Source organism: Sminthopsis crassicaudata, chromosome 2, assembly GCF_048593235.1.
Source record: "Sminthopsis crassicaudata isolate SCR6 chromosome 2, ASM4859323v1, whole genome shotgun sequence".
Taxonomy (NCBI): Eukaryota; Metazoa; Chordata; class Mammalia; order Dasyuromorphia; family Dasyuridae; genus Sminthopsis; species Sminthopsis crassicaudata.
The window spans coordinates 139,225,482-139,246,592 of NC_133618.1; the positions used below are offsets into that span (position 1 = coordinate 139,225,482).

Here is a 21,111-nt window from a genome sequence, read left to right on the forward strand (position 1 = left end):
ACTTTGGTAAAGAGGCATTTCATCAGTAATCCCCTAAGCATTCAATTAGGGAGAAACTTGAGAACCTTTGTCCTCATCACATGGGACATTTGTTGACTTTTGAACTTAATTAAAATCAGAACTTCATTTCATCATCCTCCATCCCACTTACACTCCTCAAATGTCTATTATTCTCTTAAAATTGAGTTATGGACTAGTTAATATATTGGCTTTTGAATCCTATATCTTTAAAATACTCACAGGCCTTTAGTTTTACAACCTGGAGTAGATTCTTTATCCTCAAAGAAATCCTTGTATTGTTGAAGCAATTGTTTAAAATGTAGTTATAATTCCTGAACCAAAGGAGGATGATCTAGAACAAGGTTATATATATATACTTTAAAGCATGCTATTTTACAGTATCACTCTTAAGCCATGAAATCCTGAAGAGAGCAGTGAAGGGTTGGGAGGGGGACCTGATAGCATTTCCTAGACAATAGAAAGAGTTCAGAGGTTAGTGATGCAATTTGAGATTAACATTCTGGAACTTCCTTAGAGCTATAAGTAACCAGGGATACCGGGAATTGTGTTGGTTCTTGGGCAAGAGACCACCACAGTACTTTCCAGGATCCTTCCACCCAGCTCATTCCACTCATCCTTGATTAGGAAGGTAGTGTGGGATTGATGTTTAACTGTGTTAAACAGTTTGGGGATGAGTATACTGATATTTGTCTTCATTTTTAAACTTTTGAAAATTGTTTTATTTAGTTGTCCATACTGATGTGGACAGGATGAGCCACTGGACAACATGGACAAATCCTCAATCATTTATTACCTGGTAATTATTATTATCTTTGATTTTAGATCAGTAAAGTTTAAAATATTTAGTTTAATCCTTCAGACCTATGTTTCTCTCAAGATCTCTATATCTATCTTTCATGATCCAACAATAATTTGTATTGTATAGTTATTAGCCCATCTTAGAAATTACATGAATTATCAAAACTGGAAAGGATTTTAGAAGTAATCTGCTTTAACTACTTAATGAAAAAGAAGTGGAAACTATGTGATTTGCCCAAGATCTCAAGAGCTAGGATTTTGAATATGTATTCTCAAAACCTTTCTGATTTCAGAAGGTTATTTGTATGTTTGTTTTTGTTGTTGTTTCATATAGATTTCTGGGGAACCTTTCTTCTAATTGTTGGATTAAAGTCTTCCTAAAAATAGTAGTTTACATCATTTACTTTGATCTCACAAAATTCTCAGGTTGAATATTTCTAATTTACCAGAAAGTGAAGCTCTACTAAAACTGGTCTTGGAACAGTATTATATTTGTAAAATTCAAATTTGATTGGTTTTGTAAGGTTTTCTTGGTTTTTAAGTATATGTTCAGTTCATTTGGATGATCATGACCTGCAGAAGCCCATAGTCCTTTGCCCTAACTCCTTATAGAGTGACATGCACAATTTGTGCAATGACAATCAAACTTGTTATTAATATAATCCTCTTCAGTTTTCTTAGCTCACCATTCATATTTTGTAAAAAAAAAAAACAAAAAAAACCCCTATTATTCAGTTCAATTCAATAAAATAATTTAAGTGCCTACTATATCTGTGCTAAGTGCTAGGGATATAAATATGAAAGAAAGTACCTGCCCTCAAGGGATTTCCTATCTAATGGGGAAGACTATCTACAAAAGAAAATAAAAGGGGAAGGGTTGGAGGTAATAAGTTAGCCAGGGGTACCTGGTTTGGGGACATCATGTTCACTGGAGCAAGCTATGCTGCTGATGGAAAAAAGAGAGTTACCTGTCTGAGATATTCAGAGCTTTATATGAAGAAAAAGCTTTGTAAGGGGTTTACCATCTCTTCAATCTGAAGGAAAACTCAACTGAGGGAGATGAGAAATATTGGCCGTCAAAAGCTGAGTCAATCAGCTTTCATCAGTAGTGATAAAAATTCAGATGATCAGCTTACACTGAGAGATAACAAGATGTGCCTTGATTTAAAGTGAAATTGAAACCAAACAGAACTATTGATGGAGAATTATTCACATATACATCAATATTTGTGTATGTGTGTGCGCATACACACACACACAGACACGAACACATAGCTTTTTCCTAATCCTTCCTAACAAGTCCCAAGAAATGAGAAGCTTAACTCATTAAACAAAGGAGGAAAAATATATATCTTAGTCTTTTGCAAATAACTAGGCTTTCTTGACACATTAATTATATTTGATTCTATTCCTTTTCCCTTCCTCATAGGATCTTTCTCCATTGATCATCTCCCTCAAGAATTTTTTCATCTTTTCATTTCCACTGATTCTTTATCTGCCTACAAATATGACAGGTCACCTTTATCTTAAAACAGTTTTCTCTCAACCTTAGAGTTATCTTTCTATTCTTCATCTTCCTTTTCTTTCTAAAACACATATTTAATACTATAGTTTAGGACCATCCAATCAATCTTATAAGCCTTGACAATCTGGCTTTCATTGCTAATGGAAACTGTTCTTTGAACTGTGACCTCCACTAGTAATTTCCCAATTGACAAATCTTTTACTTCCCTTTGTTAAAAAAAAAAAAAAATTACTGCACAATCAAGCACAAATATCTAATCTTTGTATTCAAGGGCCTCCTCAACCCCACTTCAACCAAATAATAACTCTTGTCATACTTCTTTTTATGTATTTTCAGTTTTATCCAAACCAAGTGGCCTTACCTCAACATAGAACAAACTCAATTTAGAAATGAAGCATGTCTAATGATTTTCTGCTTACATAACTTTGTTCATGACATTTTTAAAGTGAGGAACGTTATCTTTCGTGATATAGTCTATCTTTCCAGTTCTAGTTCAAAAGCTACTATTACCATGAGCATAGAACTTTCCCTTCAGCTCTGGGAACCAGTTCTAGACTCATTTATTTACTTCCTTAGTCAGAAAGTATTTATTGATGATTTAAACTCCTAAACTCTGGGGATTCAAAGAAAAGTGACAACTGTTTCAGTTCTCAATGAGATTACATTCTAATTAAAAAAAAACAAAAAACCTCTGTGTATACAACAATATACATGATGCTATCTTGTTATGTTGGCTCTATTCTGAGAGGGAAGGCATTGGCAGTGGGATAAAGGGGATAGGATTCAGAAAGAGCCACTGATAGGAAGTGGGATTTAATTGAGTCTTGAAAGGAAGCCAGGTGGGGGATGGATATCTAGGAAAGGAAGGGTAAAGTATGATTCAAGAATGGCAAGAATGTTGAGTTGTATACCATATGGAGAAGAGTAAAAAGTATAAGACTAGAAAGTTTGAAGGGGAAAAGTTAGGAAGGATTTAAAAAACCCATACTGAAGTTTTTTTTCTTTTGGATGTATCAAGAAAGTCACTGGAATTTATGAGGAGTAGAAGATAACATAAGCAGGTCTGTACTTTAGGAAGATCTATTTGACAGCTGAAGGAGGAAAAGAAGGGGAAATGGAGAAAGGGAGAGGGGGAGGGAGGGAAAAGAGGGGGAGAAGGAAAGGAAAAAGATAGGAGGAGAAGAAAAGATGATGATTGTATAACTTAGAGATCTTTGGTAACTATGGAGAGAATAGTTTCGATCAAATGATGAGATTGTGGAGGTTTAGAAGAGAGTGAGAAAAGAAATGGAGGCATTTAATATAGATGGTGGGAGGGAGTTGCAGAGAAGCAACAGACATGAGAGAAGGAAAAAGTCCTTAATAATTAGAGCGCTTCAAAAGTAAAATGGACTACTAGTAGTTTCCTCTTCACATGAGATATTCAAATGAAAGCTAGATAATCACTTGTTAAACATGCTTTTTATGAAAAAGGGATTGGATTAATTTGAAGCTGTCCAAAATCCCTTCTAACTTAGATTCTGAGAATACCCCCTAATTCTTCTCATATATATAGTGGGCATTATAGAAATGTTTAATGAGAAAGTGAATGAGTAGAGAGTAGTGCTTTGGTATAAGAGGTTTAGGAATTTATAGAAGGTCAAAGCAAGTATTAATTAATGTTGAAACGATACTTTGAATCCCTTTTAAGGTAAAGCAAAAGGTTTTCCCTTAGATAACTTTTGTAGATAGGATGTCTGTGTGTGTGTGTGTGTTTTGTGGCTGGTAACTTTTAACTTGGTCGGTGGTTGCCATTACTGGCAATTTTAAGTGATATTATATATACTACAAAATATACAACTATTGAAAGAAAATTTGTTCTTGTGGATGGATGTCAAAAAACTTGAATTACCTTTATAGCAGATTATCTTCCCTTTTTTTTTTCTTTTGTTATTCTCATAAGAAATTGAAACATGAGAAATTTTTATCAAAGCGATACTTTTTTTTTTTTTTTTTTTTCTGGAGTGAGAAAAACAGCAAATAATGAATAGCATGGTTTGAGTCTTGAACTCTACCACTTACTAGCCATGTGACTTGGGGCAAGTGACTTTACTTGAGTTTCTGCTTTCTCATCTGGGGAGTGGGAGTAGTACCTGAATTACATTATTAGGATCAATGAGATTGGTATAGCTTCATAACTTCAAAGTGGCAATATGAATATATGATAATGTTATTTATACTGAAGCATTTGTGACACAGTGTCTGGTTTTGGTCACCTGTAACATCCTAGATGAGATACATTTAAAATAATCCATTTGGTTTATCTTCATTGCTCTAATGCAGTAAAAGACAGGGCATACTTGCCTGGCATTCTGTCAGACATCATCACAGTGAGCTCCTTTTTTTGGACTTTATAAAGAATATTTTTCCAACTGTTTATATCCATCTAAATACCTATAATCATCAAATAGAATTCAGTCCCATTTTTCAGGCATTTTAAAAGATACTGCCTATTATTTAGTGGGATGCTTGAAATTATACCTCCATTATTTCCTTGAGTTATGAGACATTTTCTGTGGTCTACAGGGTACATGATGTGAACACACTCAACAGTTGTAGGGGGCTCTAAAACAGTGATGAATTCTAATCTAGTTAACAGGATGCACATAACACATAGAGTACAAAATATAATACTGAAATCTTTCCTGGAATATTTTGTATGCCTTTTTATGTATAAGAGAATTATCTTATTTAGTGAATCTATTTTAGAGAACCTAATTAGGAGAGAGAAAATAGAAATATTAGTACAGAAAAGAATTAGGAAGTAATGATAAATGCACTGAATTAAAGAAACTCGAGATACACTAAGTTAACTTTTGTATACTTGAGATGTGCTTTAAAAGAAAAGTTTAAATGGCATAAGTTTCATTTAGATTTCCCCTAAAATAAAAGCCTATTTGAGAAGATTAATAATTTCTTGAAGGCATGCTACTAAAATGTTGTTACCCTACTTAACAAAGGAGACCAGGAATCATACATAATAAAAGAAATCATTGTATGTGCCCATCTTTGTATGGATTTCAATTCAATTTAGTGACTATTTATTAAATGCCTACTGTATATAGTTAACTATACTAGAAGGTAGAGGTACAAAGTTAATTTAATCCATATCTGCCCTCAAGGAGATTGCATTCTTCTATTGGGGAGGTTAAAACTTATTGACAAGTAATTTTATAAGATAATTTTAAGAAAATTGATTCAAAAATTTAAACTTTTTTTTAGAAAATCTATTTAGGAAAGAGTAAACTGACAGATATGATTAGAGATAAGAAGGTGAAAATATTAACAGAAAATTTCATGTTTTTTGGTGAAAAATTCTAAGACTTTAAGTTTTGGGGATTTTTTCCCTGGTTTTGTACAGGGCAAAACAAAATGGAATTGTGGGGCTTTAAAGCATAGTTTCCATTTTATTTATATTGTCTAGAATTCTCTAATCAAATTTGCAGATATGAACCAGCCTAAAAAGCAGAATCTTTTAATAAAGATCTGAAAACCAAGTAAAATGAGGAGTTGGTAAATGGAATTATAATTGCCCTCAGTGAGTTTGATTTACCAGTCGTCAGAGTAATGGAAGACCTTGTTGATATGATTACCAAGTCATCAGTTTTCTTTGAATAACAGAACAGGAGATATGCACTTATATGATTTGGAATGGACTAATGTCATGTTTGTTTTGTTTTTTAAGAGAAAGATAAGATATCTTTTTCATACTATATGGCAGTGAGTTTCACTTCTTCCTAGCAAAACATGTTATTAAATGGATCATTAATAAGCACTTAACTAGAGAGCAGTGATCAATTAAGCATTTTGGTTTCATCAATCAAACAACCAACATTTATTTAATGTCTCTTCTTTGTAAAGGTGCTATGCCAGAAGACATGGAGATATAAAAACAGAAGCCAAACCATTTCTGCTCTCAAAAACCTTATGTTCTTTTGGACAAGGCAACATAAATATAAATTTAATATTTATGCAGTATAGGTTTAAAGTCATTTCTTTGTGGTGGAGGGGAGCACTAACAATTGTGAGAAGGAAGGAAACATGATGAGAACAAAGTGTTGGAGGAAGGTAAAGTCTGTAAGAGATAGAGCTAAGGAGGTAGTGTATTTCAACATGAATTAAGAAGATGGAATAGCATGTATGGTAACAGTAGGTAGACCAATTAAACCTCGACTGTAAAGTGCATGGAAAAATGGAATGGGTTCCAAACATAGGTTGGAGTCAGGTTATGAAAGACTTTGAATGTCAGGCTGAGGAGTTTCACTTTTCTTTTAGAGATTGTAAAGAACCCTAAGGAGACTTTTGAGCACTGTTAAAACTATGGATTAGAAAGTGATACTTTGGCAGCCATGTAGAGAATGGGAGAGATACAGCAAGACAGACAGAGACACATGAAGAGAGACAGAGTTAGACAGACAGACATACATTAGTCAGGGAGACTTTTTCAGTAGTCTAAAGAAAAAGGCAAGATATTTATGGGTGCAGGGAGGGGGAAGATAAAGGAGAAAAAACATTTATATAACATTATTACATATTTAAAAACAATAGCAAATAACACATAATAGACTTGCAGTTTCATGCACAAGCTTTTTATTTTATTATATTCTAGAAATGCTTGTTTTGTTTCTTAAATTAAAAAGAAAAAAGAAAAAGAAATGGGCTAGTATGGAATATGGTAGAGAGGGAGGTTGTTTTTTGAGGGTGAGGGGTAATGAGCTCTGTTTTAGACAGGATGAATTTGAGTTATGTTCAAGATACTTAAATGGAAATGTCCAACAGGTAATTATTGATGTGGAAGAGAACTTAGGAAAAAGCCAAGAGCTGTTCATATTGATCTAAGAATTCTTTATAGAGATATTATAATTGAAGATAGGAGAGCTGATAAGATCATGAAGAAAATATAGAGACAAGAGACAAGCAAGACCCTTTGGGCATATTCATGGATGATAATTCCTTGGTCCTTTCTTCTCAAAAAGAATCAATGACATTGCAAGTATAATGTTTTGACTTGGGATTGAATTAGATATGAGTGGGGCAGAGTTTCACAAAATTATCAGTCCTACTCTTTCTTCCTGTCATTGAAGTTAAGTGGTAAGACAAAGGTCAAAATGACTAGTGATGGCCCAGGGTAATTCCTTTAAAGGGATGTCAGTCAACAAGCATTTTTCAGGACCCATTATGTTCAAGGAATTGGTGCTAAATACTGGAGATATAAAGAAAGGCAAAAAACAAACAAACAAACAAAAAACAAAAAACACCTCTTTTCTAGGAGCTTACAGTCTACAGGAGTCTGAGAAGTAGTGACCAAATAGGTAGGAAAAGAACGAAGACATAACAGGGTTGCAAAAGCCCAAGTATGAGAGAGTATCTAGGAGAAAAAGTTGGTCAGTATTGACAAATAGTACAGAGGTCAAAAAGGCTGAGGCTTGAGAAAAAGAAACATTTTGCAACAGGGATTCTTAAACTGAGGTTCATAAACTGCTTGTAAAAACTATTTAAATAGGTGTTTCAGTGTAATTAGCATCCTTTGTAATCTTAGGTCTTATATTTTATTTAAGATCTTGTTATTTATTTTTAAGGTGAAGCAGGGGTTTATAAATTTCACTGAATATCTCTTATTTCAGTCTCTCTGTCTTTCCCTCTCTCTGTCTCTCCCTTTCTCTCTGTCTCTGTCTGTCTCTGTCTCTCTCTCTCTCACACACACACACACACACACACACATAATCACATTAAAAACCCTCTGATTAAGAGATGATTAGTAACTCCGGAGACAGTAGTTATATTTGGGTTAGTAGAATTATTTTATTTGATACTTCTAGGGATCTTATTCCTTCAATTAACTGCCATGTGCTTAGCAGGCTCCCTTAGGAGTCCCCTTCTTTTTCTATCTCCTGTTTCCCATATGTGCTTTGTACTTGCCCTCATTTCCATTAAGTTAAAGGAATCATGTCATATGTTGCCTTAGTAGAACTTTCACTTTTTGACCTCTTCTGTAACATCCATATATTCATCCATTAGAAAAAATGGAGGATCCTGAAAGAAGACTATGGCTACTGGATCACAACATAATATTTTCACTTTTACTGTTGTTTCTGTTTGCTTGATTTTTCTCCCTTTTTGATCTAATTTTTCTTGTATGATAAATGTGGAAATAGGTTTAGAAGAATTAGATATATTTAACCCATATTAGATTACTTACTGTCTAGGGGAGGGAGGTGTGGGGAAAGAGGAGAAAAATTTGTAACAAAAGGATGGATGTTGAAAATTATCTTTGCATTTATTTTGAAAATCAAAAGGTATTATTAAAATATTTTTAAAAAACAAAAGAAAAAATGGCAAGAACTGCCCAAAAGATTGCTAATGATTGCAGTAAAAGAACTCCAGTGAAGAAGACCCAGAAAGTGATTAATAGATTAATGTTACTCAAGAACTCAATAAAACACAACAAATTTAAGTTAATATATATGACTTCAGTGTAAAAATAGATGTTATGGAATATGGCAGAAAATATTAGAAAATAGTTCAGGAATATGAAACAAACTAAATTTGAAATATATCATACTAATGATATACAGCATCCTCAAGCTATATTTTCTTCAAGAGGAGTTATCGACATAATGAGAAGTATATAATAATACCACCGATATTAAATTTATTTTTTCTTAATAGATGAAAATGTATTTAAGTAAAAGTCAATAAAAAATAAGCATCAACATAAACTATCACATTTTCTTAAGCAAAATTAATCGGTATAGATCATCATGCATCAAAAAAAGTCTACCTGAACCAAGTGATATTTGATCTTTTTGCCAAACATAGAACCATGGAAGCACCATTTATAAGTGCATTTATTTCATACAACAACGTGTGGATAGAAAATCAAATTTATAGACAGTTGGGTGAGTGATCCTAATAATCATCCTCCAAGAACATTTTAAGTTGAAAATGTAAGAATGACAATGGTTTAAAAATGGAATATCTATCTCAAGATTTTGTTAATTGGCTGTTTTCTCTTTGTAAATCAAAGGTATCACTATATTTGGATGCATCATCATTTTTCTTAATGAGCTTCATGAGGAAGTATGAAATACATTAGTGTATTATAGAAGACAAAGATAAAAAGAAGCTGAACTACACCAAATATATATAGAGGAGAACCATATTGAAAGTGACATACATTGAAGGATTGAATCTCAAAATGTCTAAAAGAGGGAAAGTTACTAGTGGTTGGGAAAAAAAATCATGACCTTTGTCTTTGAGGTCTCTTTCAGCTCTAGATAAGTGATCTTATATTATGACCATAATTGTTTTTTTTAAAAGGCAGTTGAGAAAATATGAATAATAAAAATAAAAACCACTTATATGTGAATAAAAATTTAAAAATTGCTAATACATATGTAGTAAATTAAGGTGTTAAAAAGCTTTATACATTTATTTCATTTGATCTTTAAAACCTGATATTATTATCATCTTCCTTTCACAGATGAGGAAGTTAGAAGTTTAAACTAAGGTCTTTTTGGCTCCCAAGTCCAATACTCTATCTACCACATTAACCTACTCAATTTCCCTTTTCTACAGAGTTTATGAAAAGAATAATAACATCTAGTGAATTATTAATGAAGTTAGGACAAGAAAACAAACTTTAAGGGAAGAAATTCTACAGTTGACTACGTCTTTGTTATACAATTAATTGGAAGGTGCAGTAGATTCCCACAGTTTGTTTAAATATAAAAGGCATTTGATTCATTATATAGCAAAATGCTTCAGTGTTAGAGGTTCTTCTCCAAAAAGTTTGCTTTATTTATACATGCTAATGATACTATCAAACAAGATAATCTTACATCTTTAAAGGAATTTTGTATGATTAGCATGTATAAATAAATGAAATAACTTCAGTGATAATTCACTGGATGTTTTTATAGTTGAAAATAACCCCATATGCAAAGCGTTGAACATTTCAGGAATTGCAGAAAGGCAGGCATGCATGTTTGAAACATAGATTCCTGTCCTTTAAGAGTTTGTGATCTGTTCATTTATGTTTTAAAACTCTATTGTCATTTTGAGAGGAATCTTATATTAAGTTTAGAACATTTCAGTAGCTTTTTTTTGGGGGGGGAAGGGAGGAAATCATGTAAGGTACCACATTCTACCACCAAGAATTGAAGTCCATATAGGTGTTATCTTTTTTGTCCCCAAAAAATGTTTTATGAAAAACTGAAAAATACATCACCCTAAAAACTTTAAATGGTTCAAAACAAAAAAGATTTGTAAGCAACATCAGAGCAGGAAACATTTCATGCATGCTTAGGCTTCGTTGTATTCCCCATAATAATACCTAGTATTTCTGCTGAATAAATCCTTATTAGATTGGATTATATTTTGGTTAATGTTTACTCTTAATTTTCAGAATATGTTTGCAATAGAAAATTACTAATTCACGTTCAAGCATTTTGCTAATAGGACACTATCAAGCTTAGTCATTCTCTTTATTTAGAAACAATTTGGATTGGAGCTATTTAATATATTAAAATAATTGGAATGGGAGATAACACTATTAATGTTTACTTGTTTGCTTGAAAAATATTCCCCAAGACTCATCAATCAAACTAAATAAATAACAGACAATTAAAAGAAAATGAATTTTAAAGGTTTTCATATTTCTGGTTTTCTGACCAGTTGCATAGCTATAAAGCAATAAGATCTTGTTAAATGTAACGAAATGAAGAATATCAAACTTGAATCATTACATTAAATAAATAATCAGACACTATTTTAGATTCTTGAGGTACAAAGAGAAAATTAAATAGTTACTGCTATCAAGGGGGAAACACCTGATAAACAGATAACTAAATATAAATGTTTCAATAATTTATAATAATTTAATAACATAGGGCATGGCAAATGGAACAGTTTTGTTAGAGTACAAAATATGCCACCATTCTGGAAAATAGTTGGAACCAGATTATGTCAAGTTTAAGTGCCAATCAAAAGAATTTATATTTTATCATCAAGGCAATAGTGAGCCACTGAAGTTTTTTGAGGAAGTGAGTAATTTGATTAGACTTGTGCTCTGGCAATACCACTTTGAAAGTTCTACAATAATTGGATAAATCAAAGCTGATAATCTAACAATACCTCCCCAGTTCAATTTATTTATGTAATACTAACCACGTAGTTCCAAAATAAATACTTTTTAGGAAAACTCTGTTGCCTACATTGCAAAGTACCAAAGTATGTTTCTTCCCTCATTTTTCAGTCTGTCTTTACATCTCAGAAATTGGCAGACTATATAAATCAGAGGTTGATTTATTGTTTTGCTGATTGTCTAGACTAAAGTGGTAGAGAAAATGTTAATGATGCAGATTTAACCCACATACCCCTCAATCGTGGTTATAAATATTTACATATAATTCCTGGATTCCTAGGATTTAGAATTGGAAGAGACGTTATCTATCTGAGAACCCTCATTTGACATGGATCAAAGGAACATAGATTTAAAAATGGGAAGAGCTCTTAAAAGTCACCTACCACAGACTCATTATTTTTTAGATGAAGAAAATTGAAGTCTAGAGAATAATTGATACCCAAAGTCACATAGTAACTACCAGACTTGGAATTTGAATATGTCTTCAAACCTCAAAACACTATTTTAAAATGTGAATTTTTCCAGCTATCTAGAAGTTAATATAAAAATACATTTTACTTCTTTAGCTCATTAAGGAATTCATCTTTTCCTCTTTTTGATCTCAATGCCCATTGAATAGGGAGCTACAAGGTGAGTGAAAATATTAGGTGAGAAAACTATCTTAATGAATGCAGGTTGGTACTGCTGTAACTTGAGAGTCTTAGGATTTGCATAGGACAATAGGAATTTAAATGACTTTACTGAAGGCATATAATAACATTCTATATGATACATAATTACATATTATTAGTCTAATAACATTATTAAATGATATATAATAATAGTAATGACATCATTACAACAATAATACAATTAGTCTATGTTAGAGACTAATAAATAGTAGGAGTTTAATCCTCAAATAACTGCTTCCTTTCTCTTCTTATGTATCTTGGACTCACTAGCATTATTCTTTTTTAGGCTAGGAGGTTCATATTCCATTTTTCCTAATTTTGAGAAGCAAGAGCAGGGGAAGCTACACTGAGTTTTGCTCTCCCACCTCCAGAAGAATGAAGGAGACTGACAAGACCGAAAACATATGGAGTTTTAATGATTACCGACACTGAAATCCATGTCCATATTTCTCAGAAATTATGCTTCCTGAGGGGAAGAAAATTGAAGAGACATAGTAGCATGATGATGGATAGAAATGAGGCATTAGATGTCCTAGATACAATCACTATTCTCTATCTTGACTAAAATTGCTCCTTATTATAGAAATGTGAAGCAATCAAAAGTGAGACTACAAAAGAGGTTGGGAATGTAAATTAGTCTTGGCTACTCAGTACTTGGTAGTTCAAGCAATTCCCTATGCATTGTCTTGCCCCCAAATAAGGCATTTCCAGTTTCACCAAATCATAGTGTCCTATTCAGTGTCAACAAAGTGTCACTGGAGGAAAAGTGTTCCATGTTGTCTTTATTCCTAGTTTAAGTGACAACATCTTTAGTTAGAAGAAAAAAAAAACTAAGACTGGTTGAAAAATTTAGAGATCTGTAAACCATATCTGAAAATATACCTTTGGCCAATGCTATCAGTCAATCAGTGAGCATTGATTAATCACTAACTAGGTACCAAGTACTGTGCTATGTATTGGAGATAAGATAAAAGCAAACCATCCTTTCCTCTCAAGGAACTTCTATACTTGTTTGTTTGTTATTACTTTATTTATTTTGGTTGTGCATGTACTTTTTAAAAAATATACATTTCTTTATGAATCAGTGTTGGGAGACAAAAATCAGAACAAAAGGGAAAAACTGCAAGAAGGGAAAAAAAAAGAAGGAAAAGAAAAAAAAAATGAAGATAGCCTATGTTGATTCACATTCAGTTCTCTTTCTGGCTGCAGATGGCATTTTCTATTCAAAGTTTATTGGGATTGCCATGGATCACTGAACCATTGAGAAGAAACAAATCTTTATATAGTTGATCACTGCATAATCTTGCTGTTACTGTGTACAATATATTCCAGGTTACAAGCCTTTCTAAAATCACCTAATCTCAAACAAGGATTAACTCAATATTCTGTTCCTACATGATCCGTTTATTCTAGGCCTTTTTCCCTGGTACAAACTACTATACTTTTGCTCTCAACTGCCCATTTAACAAATAGTCACAAAGTAAACTAGATGATACAGTTGACTGGCTTTAGCAAAGTCATTCATTACTTCTGAGACCTTATAGGTTAATTGATTCTTCATTATATATGAAAGACATTATAGTGAAAAGTATTTCCTAGATCTATACTTAAAAAGCATTGTTACAAAAATATTCCTCTCTGTTTTGTCAAATGCCACTTTAATGCCAAATTTTATATAGTGAGTTTGGATTGGGTTGAAATTGTTTGTTACTGCAGCAGATAGACTCTAAAAGTTATAAAATTGACACATTGTCATTATTATTATTATTTTTATTGGTGTAAATTCCTTATGGGCTTGAAGAATATACTCCTATCCCTTATGTGTAATGCAGGTAAATTTTAAAATTTCTTTATCAGTTTTATGGATAGGTGAATAATTTTTGGATATATGAGATAGAAAGCAGGTGAGTCTGTAGGATTACTAATTTTGTGCTGAGCTAATTTAAAGTGTAATGGGTACATCCTCTGCTCTCTAAATGCAAATTTAACTGCATTCATTTCCATTTCCATATTTATTTTCAGAAGCTCCTAAATGATATTCAAGTTAGAATCTTAGCCAATGCCTATTGTCCTGACAGTTTGCTCTTCAGTTAATAAACAAGGCTTGAATTACTCATGAGGCTTGCTTTTCATTAAGATAGTAACAAAACATTTTCCTAATATAATATGATCACTTGGATATGGTAATGATGTATATAATAGTGCAATATTTCAAATGTAATAATATCCTTGACTTTGACCAAAGATGTGTTCAGTTTTTTTAAAGCAAGCTATGTCTTGTATGCATGGATCTATATTAAAGTTCCTTTTTAAAAGAATCATGATACATAAAGGATATGAACAGACAATTTTCAGATGAAGCAATTAAAACCATTTCTAATCATATGAAAACGTGCTCTAAATCACTCTTAATCAGAGAAATTCAAATTAAGACTATCCTGAGATACCACTACATGCCTCTCAGATTGGCTAATATGACAGGAAAAGACAAGGACAAATGTTGGAGGGGATGTGGGAAAACTGGGACACTGATACATTGTTGGTAGACCTGTGAATGGATACAACCATTCTGAAGAGCAATTTGGAACTATGCTTAAAGGGCTATCAAACTATGCATACATACCCTTTGACCCAGCAGTATTTCTGCTGGGATTATATCCCAAAGAGATCATAAAGGAAGGAAAGGGCTCCACATGTACAAAAATGTTTGTGGTAGCCCTTTTTGTGGTGGCAAATTGGCATTGGAAACTGAGTGGATACCTGTCAACTGGAGTATGATTGAGTAAATTATGGTATATGAATGCTATAGAATATTATTATTCTGTAAGAAATGATCTGCAGATGATTTCAGAGAGGATAGATGCATGTAATTTTCATTACATGAAATTGAGAAAGTCTTGCACAAACAAAATTAACTCTTCTAGCACCAAGGAAAGTAGTCAATTGGGAAAAGTTTAAATACACATTTATGCATGCTTCTGAAAAGCTAATTACTTAAATACTTAATGTGTGTATGTATGTGTGTATAAATGCTAAGCATACATACATAAACATATGAAAGTATGTATATACATATACATAAACATACATACATACTACCATGTATACATACACATACAGAGGATTTCCTAAAAGTTATAATGAAGTTTAATCTTTTTTTTAGTTTAAAAATTTTTTTAAATGGCACTCAATCTTTTGGGACAACTTGTATATATGCTATATTGTTATAGTATCCACATATGTACAAGTATATACATATATGATAATAAAAAAAACCGGTGGACAGGAAGGCAAAGAATATGTACAGTTCTCAAAAGAACTTCACTTTTATGTTAATAGCCCCATCAAAGAATGTTCCAAATAATTTAAAATGAGAGAAATAGAAATCAAAATAACTCTGAGGTTTCCCCTCAAACCCAGCAATTTGGAAATGATAACAAAAGATAGGAACAATTAGTGTTGGAAGAGTAGTTGAAAGACAGGCATGCTAATGCATTATTGGAGGCTCTGTGAATTGATGCAACTATTCCGGAAAAGAAGTTGGAATCATGCAAACAAAATGGCTAAAAAGGATGCAGGAATGTTCACTTCTTAGATTCCAAAGCTCTTAATAGTCCCCATGGAGTATCACCAAAGTAATGCCTCTCTATTCAGTAAAATATTTATAGCAACACTGTTGTATTATTGAACAATTGCAAACAAAGTAAATTACCATTGATTAGAGAACAGATAAACATAGTCTACCCATGAATAAAATGAAATACTACTGTTGCAAGAAATTATGAACATGATAATACAGAGGAGCATGGAAAAATACAAACTGACAGAATTAAGGAAGTGAAGCCAGGAAAATAACATATACAATGACTACAGTAATGTTAAGGGGAAGAGCAACTGCAATATAATTGAAAATTAAAATCAAGTTTATAAAGAGAAAGTTTGGCCAGAGAGGAGAGATAAGAAAAGGCACATCTCTCTCACTCCTTTGCAAATGGAAGAGATAGCAAGACAGTTAATTGAGTAGAAGGTCACATGTAACTTCCTTTTTTCCCCCCTGTGTTGTTGGTTTTGCTTTTTTCTTTAAAATTTCTCTCTCTCTCTCTCTCTCTCTCTCTCTCTCTCTCTCTCTCTCTCTCTCTCTCTCTCTCTCTCTCTCTCTCTCTCTCTCTCTTTTTTCTTTTTGGTAAGATTTGGTTCCCTGGGAGTGGGAAAGGAGAATCTCATTATTGAAAGGAGTATACATAATATGTATAATACATATATGTATAATATGCGACTAGATATCCTGTTAAAGATCACATATAACTTTTTTTTTTTTTTTTGGCCCCCTGTGTGTGTTGGTTTTGCTTATTTCATTTTCCTTAATTTTTTTTTTTTTCTTGGTAAAGGTGGCTCCCTAGGAGTAAAGAGGGAGAATCTCATTATTGGATGGCAAACACATAGTATTGTGAATAGATTTTCCTTGAAGTATCTTTCTATTGTCTTTTCTTGAAAACTTGGTGCCAAATTTAACTCTTCACTCATTCCCTAACATGGTTAATTATCACATCCTATTTCCTCCTCCAAGTAAAATCCTTTAACATTGCTTCTCTTTTCCACTAAACCTGTAGTCATTGCAATTTAAGTCCTCATCTTCTGTCACCTGGATTATTTATTACTAACAGCTTTGTAACTAGCCTTCTTCACTCCAGGCCTTCTCCTTTTTCTTATCTACCCTTGGTTAAATTTATCTTTCTAATGTACTGGTCTGACCATGATACTCTTACTTTAAATTATCAATTTTTCACTGCCTTATGAATAAAGTATACATTTTTTAATCTCACATTTAAGACTGGACATTGTCTTACCAACTTTATTTCAATTCAACAAGCATGTATTGTTTTGTATATGCTAGGTACTTTATTATGTATTAGGGATATAAAGAAAAATTTAAAAAAAAATTTTGCTCTCAAGGAGTTTATAGTTTAATGGAATAATTTCATGATGTTTCCCCTCATTTGGATAGAGATTGATGACAACGGCGTTTTTATTGCTGAAGGGAACTCAGTTAAGGAAATCCTCTTTACTAATGCAGGCTGAGACCTTATCTACAACTCTGGGTTCTTAGATTGACTAGAACATTGAGAATCGTGGCACATGACTGTTAATATGGCCTGTATATGTCAGAGCTGGGACTCAAACCTAAGCCAAAGATCCAAAGTTGCTGTGATGCAGCTCCTTTCCTTATACAAGCTGAATTTCTGGCAAAGAGGAATATTAGTTGTCTTTTGTATGTCAGCCATATCCCATGGCTAAAATGTACTCTCCATATCTCTGCCTTTTTAAAACCTATTTAAAATCTTTCTCTTCATATGCCAGTTCACCCAAATTGAAAGTGATCTTGCCCTTCTCATAATTTTTTGGAGTATTGTACCTTTTGTCCACCTTACATATGCATACATCCTATCTCCCCATAGATTGTAAATGTTCTTAGGAAATTTACCCAACATAATGTCTTATAATTGCCATAATGATGGCTTAATAAAGATTTACTAAGTTTTTGAATGACTATGGATGTCAGCTATGTTTGCTTTCATTTATTCATTACTAGCCTGCCTTTTTCTTATCTGCTTCATTTCTATTTTTATACTTTCAATTAATGTTCTCTACTGACCATTCTCCTTTGCCTAGGTTTTACATGGGATAGAACTAGACATGGAATCAGCAAGACATGAGTGCAAATTCTTTCTCAGACACTTTCTAGCTGTGTGACATTGGCAAGGCACCTCTTTGCTTAAGATTTGTAAAATGAGGATGTTATTAAAAGTGTACTGCTCAGAAATATGAGGATCAAATGAAATGTACATAATATAATATAATAATAAGACATATTCTTTGCATCCCTTAATGTGCTATATAAATGCCAGCTGCTATCCTTTTTGTTTTTTTAAATCATTAGTGTTTAACATTTCTCTGAACAATGCCTCTAGTTTTCATGAAGAAATCTAAGGAATTATTGAAATTAAGTAATATACCTATTTTATTATTACCTCAATTGTAATGCATCTATAGAGGTATCATCTTTCAAAAAAATAAAAACGTTTACTAGATGTGACAAACCACTAGTATAGAGTTATAGGACCTTCCCACCTTTTATGATGCTAATATTACAAGGGAGGCAAAAATTTAGGCTTTTCACATGATGAGGGCTGTACTACATAATATAACATATATAAGATATACTCCAAGTTATTTTTAAAATTTTATTTTCAGTTTATGGAACAAAATAAATATTTCTATAATATTATACAATAATAAAGATGATTGCACTTTCAACATAAATTTACCATATACAACTTGCTGTTCTCTCCAAATAAGTAACAGTATAGATTTTTGCCCCTTTTTTCCTTCCCTTTCCCTTATTCCTTCCCCAAGATGGGTACCATTACTTACACACACAACTTCTACATCAGCATCTGTTTATCAGTTCTTTCTCTGGATATCGATAGTATCTTTCTTCATATGTCCTTTATTTTTAATTTTTGTATTTATAATAGTCAAAGTGATGTCATTGTTCAGTCATTCTATAAATAATATTGTTGTTACCGGATTTAATCTTCTCTTGGTTCTGCTATGTTTGCTCTTCATCATTTTGTGCACGTCTTTCTGTGACCACCTAAGATCATAGAGATCATGATTCTCTATATATTCCACCATAACCATATATCACAACTCATTTGGTCATTCCCCAATTAATAGGGATCCTTGCAATGTTCAGTTCTTTGTCACCATAAGGAGAGCTACTATAAACATGCCATTCACTTCAGCGTTGTAATTACTATTTGTGAATTTCTCTCCTTATTTTTACTCATTTTCTTTCTTAGTCCCTCCTTTTACTCTCCTAATTACCTTATTTTCTTTTCTTAACCACGCAACCCCCACTATACCCACTCCTCCAAGAGCTATCTACTCCAAATTGGACTGGATAATTCTAGACTCCCTTGTTTGAATAGTCTAATAAACAACTTTGTAGAATCTAGGCAGCTAAATGGCAAAGTTAATTACATGTCTTTTTAAAAGTTGTAGATTGAGTCCATGATAGCTTCTGGGTTAAAGAATTGGATCCATTTTTTTTTTTAAAAGCTATTCTTTGGTACCTTTCCCAAAACATTCCCTTTCTTTGCCCTTTTCAGAATGTACTGAAAATACTCAACTCTCAGTTATTAGCTAGTGGGATGTGCCACTTAGACACATCACCCTTTTGCTTGTTTTACTGACCACATCTCCAGTTACTTTTAGGAAAAAGAAGTGTTAAGATCTAGGAGTTCCTAGCATTCCATTTTGGCTTGTTAGAGCAGAGAATATGTAAAAAGAAATGGTGAAAAATTACACTAGAGGAGTACTTTGGAGCTAGGCTTTTGATAATCTTAAATGCATGATGAAGACCTTTGTTTTATCCTAAGTAGGGAAAATAGGAATGTTCGACACTAATTTGAAAATCATATGAATCATTATGACCAGTCATAAACATATAATCTGGTTTTTATTTTTCTACCTATCCCCTATATCTTTACACATCACAAGTGCATAATAAATGTTCATAAACTGAATTGATTATCAACTATAGCCCATGCAATGAAAATTTGCAAGTTTCTATTAAGCTGATTTCATTACATTCACACTTTGGACAATGTGTGTACACTGTGACAGATTAATAGACCAAAAATACATTTTAAAGATTTCATTTGGAAAAATGAATAAAAAAAAAAAGATTTCAAAATTTTGATTTTAAATTCAATGGACATAGAGAGTAGACACATTTGACTTGGGAAAATAGGATGTAAATCATGGGATCTCCCTATTATTCTTCCCATACAACTCCCCTTTTGGACAGATCTTTCTACTTTGAATTTTTAAAATTCCAAAATGTCACTATTGTTTCAGGCTTAGAAGATTAATATACCTAACCTTGGAATAGGTTCAAGACTGGCATTATGGAATACTGTCACATTTTATTCTCAGCTGCCTCATTTCCCCAAGTACTTGTCATTCCTTTGAATGAGACTTTATAGACACTTCTTAGCACTTTGGCCTTATATCTAATTGCACATGAAATTGTATTCATTATGAAGCTATTAAATTATTGGTGACTGTGAATTTTTCAGAGATTTCATTCCCCAAAAGGGGGCTTTGCTACTGATATCCATTCTTTTTCTTGGTACCTCCCCCTCCTGCCCCATCTATCTTTTTCCCATTAGGTTTATATACAGAATTTTTATGTTTATCTTCAAAACTGGACATAGTAAAGGGAAGATATTCTGGATTTGGAAGCATATGAATTCAAAGTTGTGACCTCTTTCAAATACTACCCATGAGACTTTGGGCAAATTATTAAACATCTTAGGCCTTTTATTCTTCTCTGCTGAGAAGAAAATGAAAGGATTGTATCAGATGACTTCTAAGCTTTCAGTTTTTAATTTATGTTTGTTATATTGTTAAAAATGAAGAATTATCAATAAGCCACCTTTTCATTCAGGCAGAAAATAAGAATGCACAGCCCACTTTTAATCAATTTAGTCCTTTTATTATTGTTAGTAAGGGAAGCAGTATTATGCATCATGTTTAACTTAGTAAAAAATTACTTTTTACTCTGTGGCAAGAATTTTCCCAAGTATTATATTGTTCTGTACAGATTATATACAATTCTTCTCCACTCACAGAATTACCATTAACCTCATAAAAAGGCCCTTGGTAAGAAGTGACAGTAGGTTTCTGATGAATTGGTCCTATTTCTATGATGAGTTTTTGGTCCCTGCAGGAGGTTGCTTGCTTTCTCATTCCTGCCTTGTAAGGCTTGTTTTACTGAATTCTTAAGACAATAAAATGAGGAGAATAATCCTCTCTTTGTTTTTTTTTTTGTTTTTGTTTTTTTT

At 32.6% G+C, this 21,111-nt stretch overlaps 1 protein-coding gene and 1 long non-coding RNA gene across 2 annotated transcripts in view; both read left to right on the top strand.

Moving 5' to 3' along the window:
* Positions 1–21,111, top strand: part of PSD3 (pleckstrin and Sec7 domain containing 3) — a 560,881-nt gene that overhangs the window by 431,327 nt on the left and 108,443 nt on the right.
* On the top strand, positions 636–21,107 carry LOC141554959 (uncharacterized). The gene is made up of 3 exons (XR_012486017.1): positions 636–649; positions 748–817; positions 12,486–21,107. It is a non-coding gene; the product is annotated as an uncharacterized LOC141554959 (long non-coding RNA).